The sequence below is a fragment of the Triticum aestivum genome, chromosome 3D, assembly GCF_018294505.1.
Source record: "Triticum aestivum cultivar Chinese Spring chromosome 3D, IWGSC CS RefSeq v2.1, whole genome shotgun sequence".
Taxonomy (NCBI): Eukaryota; Viridiplantae; Streptophyta; class Magnoliopsida; order Poales; family Poaceae; genus Triticum; species Triticum aestivum.
The window spans coordinates 70,875,697-70,884,143 of record NC_057802.1 but is presented as its reverse complement, the minus strand read 5'-3'; the positions used below and the strand labels follow the sequence as shown (position 1 = coordinate 70,884,143).

General features: G+C 44.4%; 1 long non-coding RNA gene across 1 annotated transcript; it reads left to right on the top strand.

Moving 5' to 3' along the window:
• Positions 1-529: 529 nt before the first annotated feature.
• Positions 530-2,283, top strand: LOC123074165 (uncharacterized). The gene is made up of 3 exons (XR_006435886.1): positions 530-661; positions 737-985; positions 1,565-2,283. It is a non-coding gene; the product is annotated as an uncharacterized lncRNA (long non-coding RNA).
• The last annotated feature ends 6,164 nt before the right edge of the window (positions 2,284-8,447 follow it).

The following is an 8,447-nucleotide window of genomic DNA, read 5'->3' as shown; positions in this document are numbered from 1 at the left end:
ATTAATTATATTTGGAAAACACTAAGAATATATTCTGGTGTCTAACTAAATTATTTTGGAGTTTTTGAACTCAAAATTATTTATTAGTTGTTTATGATGCTCTTTATGTGCTTGTATTGCATAATTGTTTTTTTAAGTGTATTTGTGTTGTAAAAATGTTCACTGCTTCTAATTTAGATATAATATTTTACTGTGTGTTTTTGTTATTTATATTTCCAGCTTAGTATTTTATTTAGCTATAAGTTTAATTCCTGTAGCAAATATTTTTTTTAAGAGAGAGAGAGAGGGAGAGAGAGCCAGCCCGCGGCCCAGCAGCGCCCCACACCGCGGTCCAGTGGCCACCCGAACCGGTACGCAACGACGCACAGCCCGTCGCCCCCTCGCTGCAGCCACTGACTGCTAGGGCCCACTTGTCATCTCCCATCTCAGCCGTGTTCATCCTGAACTTCTGTAGCCGAACCCAGGTCGAATCGTATCGATCGATTTCGATTGACCTGCTGCCCCTAGCCCAGTACTGACCCCATATAAATACTCCCTGTGTCCTACTCGTTCGAGTTTTGCCAAAATCACCATCGCCCTTGCCCTATCAAGTCATCCCGATCTCGCCGAAGTTCGGCCGCCGCAGAAGCCTTCCGCCGGTCAAATTCGTCACCTGCAGAAGGTTTCCGCCCTGACCCTTCCTTATGTATTGTTCGCTTTGAGCTTCCCTCTCTCCCTCAACTTCTAGTTCACGCAGGGGAGCAGCGTAACGACCGCATCAACCTCGACCAGAGCCAGTTTCCGCTGCCACCGCTCCAGCCGGTCACTGTCGCCACCGGAGCAAGCTCCAATTGTGTCAGAGGTCACTCACTTCATCTCTGTCGCGCTCTCCACTCGTAGGTCATATCTGCGTAGCCGGAGGCCCTCTGTAGCCGTCGCCCGCATCACCAACGAGCCGCCAGCGCCGTCCTTCTCCAACTCCGACGACGCCCAGCTCTGTTCTCAGGTGAGCACGTCTCCCTGTCGTCCGATCTTCTTCAAACGGACGGGATTAGATCATCTGTGTTTTTTTTATTTCCGAACCGTTATCTGTTAAGTTGCGGCCGTCCGTCGTTTAACCTCCACAGCGAACACATCACATGCAATAGTAATGCGCCACGTGGCACATCCACAGAAGTAGCTGTTCTTCGAAGAGATCTATTTTGACACAATATTCTTTTGACAGATTCCATATCAAAATTTCATTTAAGTATATATTGAGATCTGTAACTCCAAATTAATCGATTCTTTTTCCTATATACTCATATTGACTAGGAGCATCCAGTAGAACCAAAATTTCACATTTTTGAACTATTCAAATTTGAATTTGTTTAAATTTGAATTCAAACTTTCGGAGGCCATATCTTTTAAACCGTTGATCCAAATTAGTTGATTCTTTTTGGATTGTGATCCTACTAGCATGTACATAATCTATACCTAGCGATATGTTATGATATTGAAGTTTTTATTTGAATTCATTGCTGTTGACTGTATTGTGGTTTTATGTGAGTACGGTTTATTTATCGGTGCCTTCGTTATCATATAGATTGTCCGAAGTGTGAAGCGGATCAGAATTAAGCGTTAGAGTACTTCAATACCGTTCAAGGCAAGTTTGCACTTTGATTTTGCTTATCCTATATTCTGCTATGCAAGTGTGGTTTTATGTTATGATATATGTTTGGCCTGGCCGTGTTGTCATGTTTTGGTATTGATTGTATTATGTGTTGGTGTGATCAACTTGCTATGGTAGATGTGGGCATGTGTCGAGTGATGATGCATGGAAGTGGTGAGCGCTTATAGCTGTAGGCTCGGGACTTTTACTCAGGTGAATGCGTCACTGGCTGAGCGCTCTATTGTCCCTAGAGAATGCGCCATGGCTGAGCGCACTTGAGTTGTCGTGGCTTTTCTCATGTGAATGCGTCACTGGCTGAACGCTCTATTGTCCCTAGAGAATGCGCCAGGGCTGAGCGCACTTGAGACATCTTGAAGATCTTTGTCATCTATGTTGTGTGCACCTTGCCTATGTCGTGGATGTAGGTGAAGGTAGTTTTACGCGAAACCAAACTTGAGTGTTTTGTTTGTCATGCTTTGCTTTGTGGATGTAGGTTTGCTATATCATTATGTGTAATTTGCCAATGCATTCAATGTATTGACCCTTTGTGGCTGCAACTTATCATGTTGCAGGATATTCAGGTGATCAGTGAGATACAGTAGGGTCGCGAGTCTTCACTCAACATTTCGCCAGTGGGCATTGACGGGACTCATCATTTGTTAGGCTACATTCCCGCTGTTATTATTGAATAAAGCTAGCTATGTGCTACTCAGTTTGTAACACCTTATGAATTCTGGATCATACGTTATAGTAAATGATGCACTTGTTATTTGATATTCATATGTACTGTGTGTGCTAGCGAGTCGATCCAGGGACTAGCACTGTAAGCATAGAGACTCAAATCCTTCGAGGTTTGGTCGTTACACGAACATAGGAAGTGTTAGTGTACATCAAACTGTGAGACTACATATAAAGAAGCATGCAACTGTAACATGACTCCAGCAACTACCTTCTTGCTGTTGAAGCTCACAAGGTTCATCTGATATTGCCAACTCGTCTTGGGTCAAGAGTGCTTGGGAAGTAGTGTCAGGTGGCAAGGGAGCTTGGGAACGTGCTGCTAGCTCAGTTGACGCACGAGTAAGTCGTGCAGCTGGTAGTACTGTGGTAGGTGTTGCAAGAACTAGGGTTGTCTCTGCTTGTTTGGTGGCAGCTATTTGTTTCTGTTTGGCTTTTTTTGCAACTCGTGTAGCATGGGATGTCGTGTTTGTAGAATTTTCCGCTGGACTTTGACCTTCTATTGCACCATCAGTACCAGCAGAATCTACAGGATTCATCCGCTTCTCATTCCCTGCCATTCTGTGTTACTTCCTCTTTCTCTCTGCCATGTTAAGTCAAGCCGACAAGAAAAACGAATAACAATTTAGTTCTTCAGAACAGATTGATGCGTGATGCAGACGAACTGAACTTTGATGTTAGACAACCACATGATAGGAGGATGTAATATGTATGAAAAACAGGACGGGAGATATAACCAGAACTATGATGTGTAAACTAAGAAGAAGACATTTCACCAAATTAGAAGCAATGCAATGTAAGGTAGACACCATATGAAAGATGCTACAAATATCGCTCTGCCAAGTTAACAGTGTCTCATCATAAATGGCGTTTAAACAAATGTGAAGCAGTACAAGAAATAAATCATATGCAAGATGCAAACAACATCACACTACCATGTTAGAGGTCTCTCGTCATTAGTGCCATTGCATATTCACAGCTTATGATGTGTAAACTAAGGAGAAGGCATTTCAACAAATTAGAAGCAATGAAAGCTAGACACCATATGAAAGATGCAACGAATATCACTCTACCAAGTTAAAACTGTCTCGTCATAAGTGCCATTTCAAAAAATTAGTAGTACAAGCTAGAAAAGAATGTGAGATGTAACCTATATCACACTCCGAAGTCAAACGTGTCTTATGATAAGTGATTGTTGCAGGTTACACAACAGTAGTAATTTGATGTAAGAACATGGTGTGATAGACAGATATTGTATGTTCTATAAACAGGAACACGTGTCTTATTCAAGTATAATGTGTAAAGTAAGCAGATGGAATTCAAAAAAATTAGAAGCAATACAAGCTAGACATTACACATAACATACAACCACATATAACAGTGCCAAGTTAGAGGGAGCACCGGTGATGCTGCACTAGGGGAGACGTGCTCATCATAAACACAGCTTTGTTGAGTGTCTATGCATGTGTTGTCTTGGAAATCATCTTGGGGGTGTGGAGGAGTAGAAACTGTAGAGGCCCTCCGTTCGGAAGGAGCACCTTTATCCGCTGCCTTGCTAACTTCCTTCCGCTTTATTGATTTTGAATTGTCAAGTAAAACCGACAAGAAAAAGCAATAAAATTCTCTCTTCAGAACTCATTCATGCATGATACTGACAATCACTACTTTGATGTAAGGCAAACACATGATACCGGGATGGAATATGTACGAAAAACAGGACGGCATGGCATGTTCACAACTGTTTGTGTAAACTAAGCAGAAACCATTCCAGCAAATAAGAAGCAATGCAAGCTAGACACCACATGAAAGATGCAACCAATATGACTCTGCCAAGTTAAAAGTGTCCCATCATAAATGGAATTTCAACAAATTAGAAGCAGCGCATGCTATAAATCATATGAAAGAGGCAACTAATATCGCACGGCATATACTAAAGGTGTCTCGTCATGTTGATTGATGTGGGATACAAAAAAACAATAGTTTTATGTAAGGACATGCTTAATAGACAGATGTACTATGTACTAAATACAGGAAGGCATGTCACATTAACAGGTATAATGTATAAGCTAAGAAGACTAGCACATGCAGTTTAACCAGATTGGAAGAATTACAATCTAGACATCATATGCAACATGCAACCACATATCACGCTGCCAAGTCAGAGCAAGCACCTGTGATGCTAGTGTAGGGGAAATGCTGTAATCAACTACAGAGCTACGTTCACTATCTTCATCTAGCATTTCTATTTCTTGAGAATCATGTCGGGAGGCTGACGCTGCATTCTTTAAATGAGGAGTAGTCCCCTTGCCTGCCTGCCTCGTCATAAGTGATTGATGAGGGATACACAAGAACATTAGTTTGATGTAAGAACATGGTTAATACACAGATGTACTAGTATGTACCAAAAACAGAAAGGCATGTCATATTCAAAGGTATAATGTGTAAGCTAAGCAGATGCAATTTAACCAAATTGGAAGCAATACAAGCTAGACATCCGGCTGGAGTGGTGAGCATGATCATCTAGGACCTGAGAGCCTGGTAGGAGGCGGGCTGCTTCGCCACCATCGCAGCTTTTTAGTTGGCTTCCAGGTGATATCTATGTTTGCTAGGCTTGTCACTGGCTCGGCCAGTGCCCTGACTAGCTATTTGTTTTCTGGTGCTCACGGGATGGTGGTTCATGTAAAAAAATATCTTTCCTTATCTTACGACTTCGGCCTTTCGAATACAATCTAGACACCATATGGAACATGCAACCACATATGACACCGCGAAGTTAAAGCAAGCACCTGGGATGGTGGTTCATTGCGAGCGAGGTCATCAACTCCAGAGCTACGTTTACCGTCTCCATCTGCTGACACTGCACCCTTTATAGCGATGTAACGTGTCTTGCCTAACCACACACGAAGCTGGAGCGACTTCTCTCTTTTCTTTTTGGCTTCTCTCATGGCAGCAGAGTCTGAAATACCCTTGCATAAAAACACAATAGTGAGAGTAAGGGTGAAGTGTGTGCAGAACTAGTGCACTGTAAAAGTAGCAGATAGCAGGTGGCTGAAAAATAAATGAGAAGAGACATCTGATAGCTCTACAACATTGCATGGCAAACAAAATTAGATTCTACTCCGTATGATTTTGTAATATATGAGCACAGGAAATGCAGGTACTCCTCCAGCACACCACCACATGTGGTCATATCTAAGATAACAGTCGACTGAAAATAAATAGGTCAGTCGATTTTTTTAATGAACCGTCCGATCTATAAGGAACGGGCAGATGGCCTTCGTCTACCTCCCGCCAGTCACTGTTGATGATCTTTCTCGAACCGCCAGCGACCACCGGCCCAGACCCCTGCCTCCGCCGCCCCGCCCTCCCATCGACCTCACACCACCGCCGTGCTTGGCAGCGCCCCCAGGCCATCCCTTTAATCCTGGGCGACCTCCAGATCGGGCGCCAGTAGCTCTAGGCCGTACACGCCCCTAAGATAAACACCAAGGCGCTGCTTCCCCGGCGTAATAGGCGTACTAGCGCCTGTTACGCCGGGGAATGCTTCCTTTAATTGGGAATCAACTGGCCAGAAATTGAAATTCAGGGGGGCGACGGACCTCTAGCTAAGGTGAAATAGTATATGAGGAGAAACCTTGTGCATCGCGAGTTACTAGGAACATCTAGTATCAAGAAGAAGTGGTCAACTAGTGTCTTCTGTGGGATGAATACCGTGCAAGCAGAGACATAAGATTTGCACAAATAAGGGAAGAGGAGTACCTTTTTCGGTTGCCGGTGTGGTCACCTCCACATGTCGCGCCGATCTTCTTCTTTTTACCGGGGAAACCGATGTTCTGGAGGGTGCAGGCTTGGACGAACCCATGGCCAAATTGTTGACTGTGTTGCCGTGGCCGTATCTTGGCGGAGGGGAAGCAGATCCGAGGCGGCGAAGGACAGCGTAGCAGGAACAGCTGCGGTGCGGTGGAGGGTGGCGAAGTTGGAGCGGCAGCGGTGAGGCGCAGGACGGCGTGGTTGAACTGGCTCGGGTGCGGACGGCTCGGCCTCGGCTTCAACTACTAGCCGTGGAGGGCGTTGCGGTTGAGGTTGCGGTTGCGGTGGACGACGACGTCGTGGTATCGGCTCCGGCGTGATGGAGGAGGGCGGCGGTTGATGGGTGGGATGGGGTGGCGGATGGAGGACGCCGGGGTTTCGCGGCCGGTGGAGAGGTAGTTTTTGCGCCCACGGGATACGAATGGGGAATCGGACGGGTGGGGGGAACCATGTTTCGGTCTGGGACGCGCTTGTTTTTGGCTTTTTTGAACAGAAGATGGGACGCGCTTGTTTGAAATTTGGGGAAAGTACAAACTTTGCCCCCCTCTTAATTTCGGACCTACTGCGGGTCAGCGGTAGGATGGTAATCCCAGGTGTCCCAAATAGTGGGCGGGAGCGATTTCGGCCGTGCGCATGTGTGCTTAGGCGGCCATTGTGTATGAATGTTTTTCGGATGCGGTTGCGTGGCGTCTAGATGAAGCTACAAACCTACCCCGGTTTGGACCTTTGGACGTCGGGCCAGTAGGTTTCACGGGTCGGAGTTATTAGAAAAGTAATTTCCTTGTACTACCAAACATTGGTCTCACGTGGTTTCAGGCGAGTAGAGGCTCTTTTGGCGCTTCGTTCGAAATTTTGGAACACAAGCATTCATGTTTAGAATACTCTTGAACTATGAGGATTGACCTAAATAGACAACGTTATATTTGACCTTGTATGTTTGAAAACCTCATTAAATTATCCGCTTCTTTTTGAAATTTTGACACTTGAAAATCCTATAACTATGATTATTTTGGAATGGAGGAGCTAAATTTGAATCTATTTTGTACACGACTACATATGCTATTATGTACAAAATCAGAGCAAAGATTGGTGCCCCCATAATTTAGGTATGGTTTACAAATGCCATGATATCAAATTCAAATGATTGAATGGACTTCATGTTGAATTTGATTTTTTTAAACCACCTTAAGTTGAATTCAAATGTATGCTAGTTCATAGGTAGCTATTTATAATGACCATTGTGTAACTTTCGTATGTATAATGTGCTTTACACACACAACATGAACTATACTCACGTTTATATTCGATTGCTAAAGCGATGCATTGTCTGGAGTTCAAAATACTAACTATGTGGATCAATTGTGTCGAATAATAACATAGACATGCTCAAATTCGATAGAATCTAGATGTCTGATGGATCAATGACCGCTCCTTACGCGAATTGCAAATATCATGATCCCATCCTAATATTTGGATACAATTTATATCTTTAATCAATGTGTAGAGCAGTCTTTTACGTATAGTTTCACTCTCCATCGGTGGTCTCTCACACATGCTCACACACTCTCTCCCGAGGTGTCTTTCTCGCACACATGCTCTAGATATAACCCTCCCTCCCTCTCGTAACCATTTACAACTGTTTTCACTAACCTTTATCACAAGCACTCTTCCTCTCGCAAACATACACACGCACAATCCTCATCGACCCTTTCTATGTACATGGACCTGCCTACGTGTCTCATGTACGCACATTATCTTTACGCCTGTCTCTCACGCATTGTCTCACACCTCTCTTCCTAATCGACGAGTATGATTCTAGCAGAGCATTCTGTAGGATGCCCCTTAAAGTTAGGTTGGATGAATAGTAATATCAGAGATAAAGGGGTTACCTTAGTCCGAGAACCTAGGGTTACAAATCCTAGCCGGCTTTGTCAGTGGACATAGAGTCCTTCACAATTCTGCTATCTTTGTCTTGTACGACTAGTCATCCATGGGTCTTCCTAAATGCGTCACGGGCCGACCAATGTGGCGCATGTCGGAACCAAACGAAGGGCCTCACCTCGACCCACCGGACCTCACGCGGTGACACACCCTCTGCCCCCACGTCTCATTATCTTCTCACACCCACACATACCAACACAAACACCACACACACAGAAAATTTCTCCTGGTGCCTCTATTCCCTCCCCCCTTGCATATACACACTCAAGGGAATGGAATCTCTTGTCGTGACGTCATATTCGTCTCTCTCTCTAGACCACTCTCATTTCTC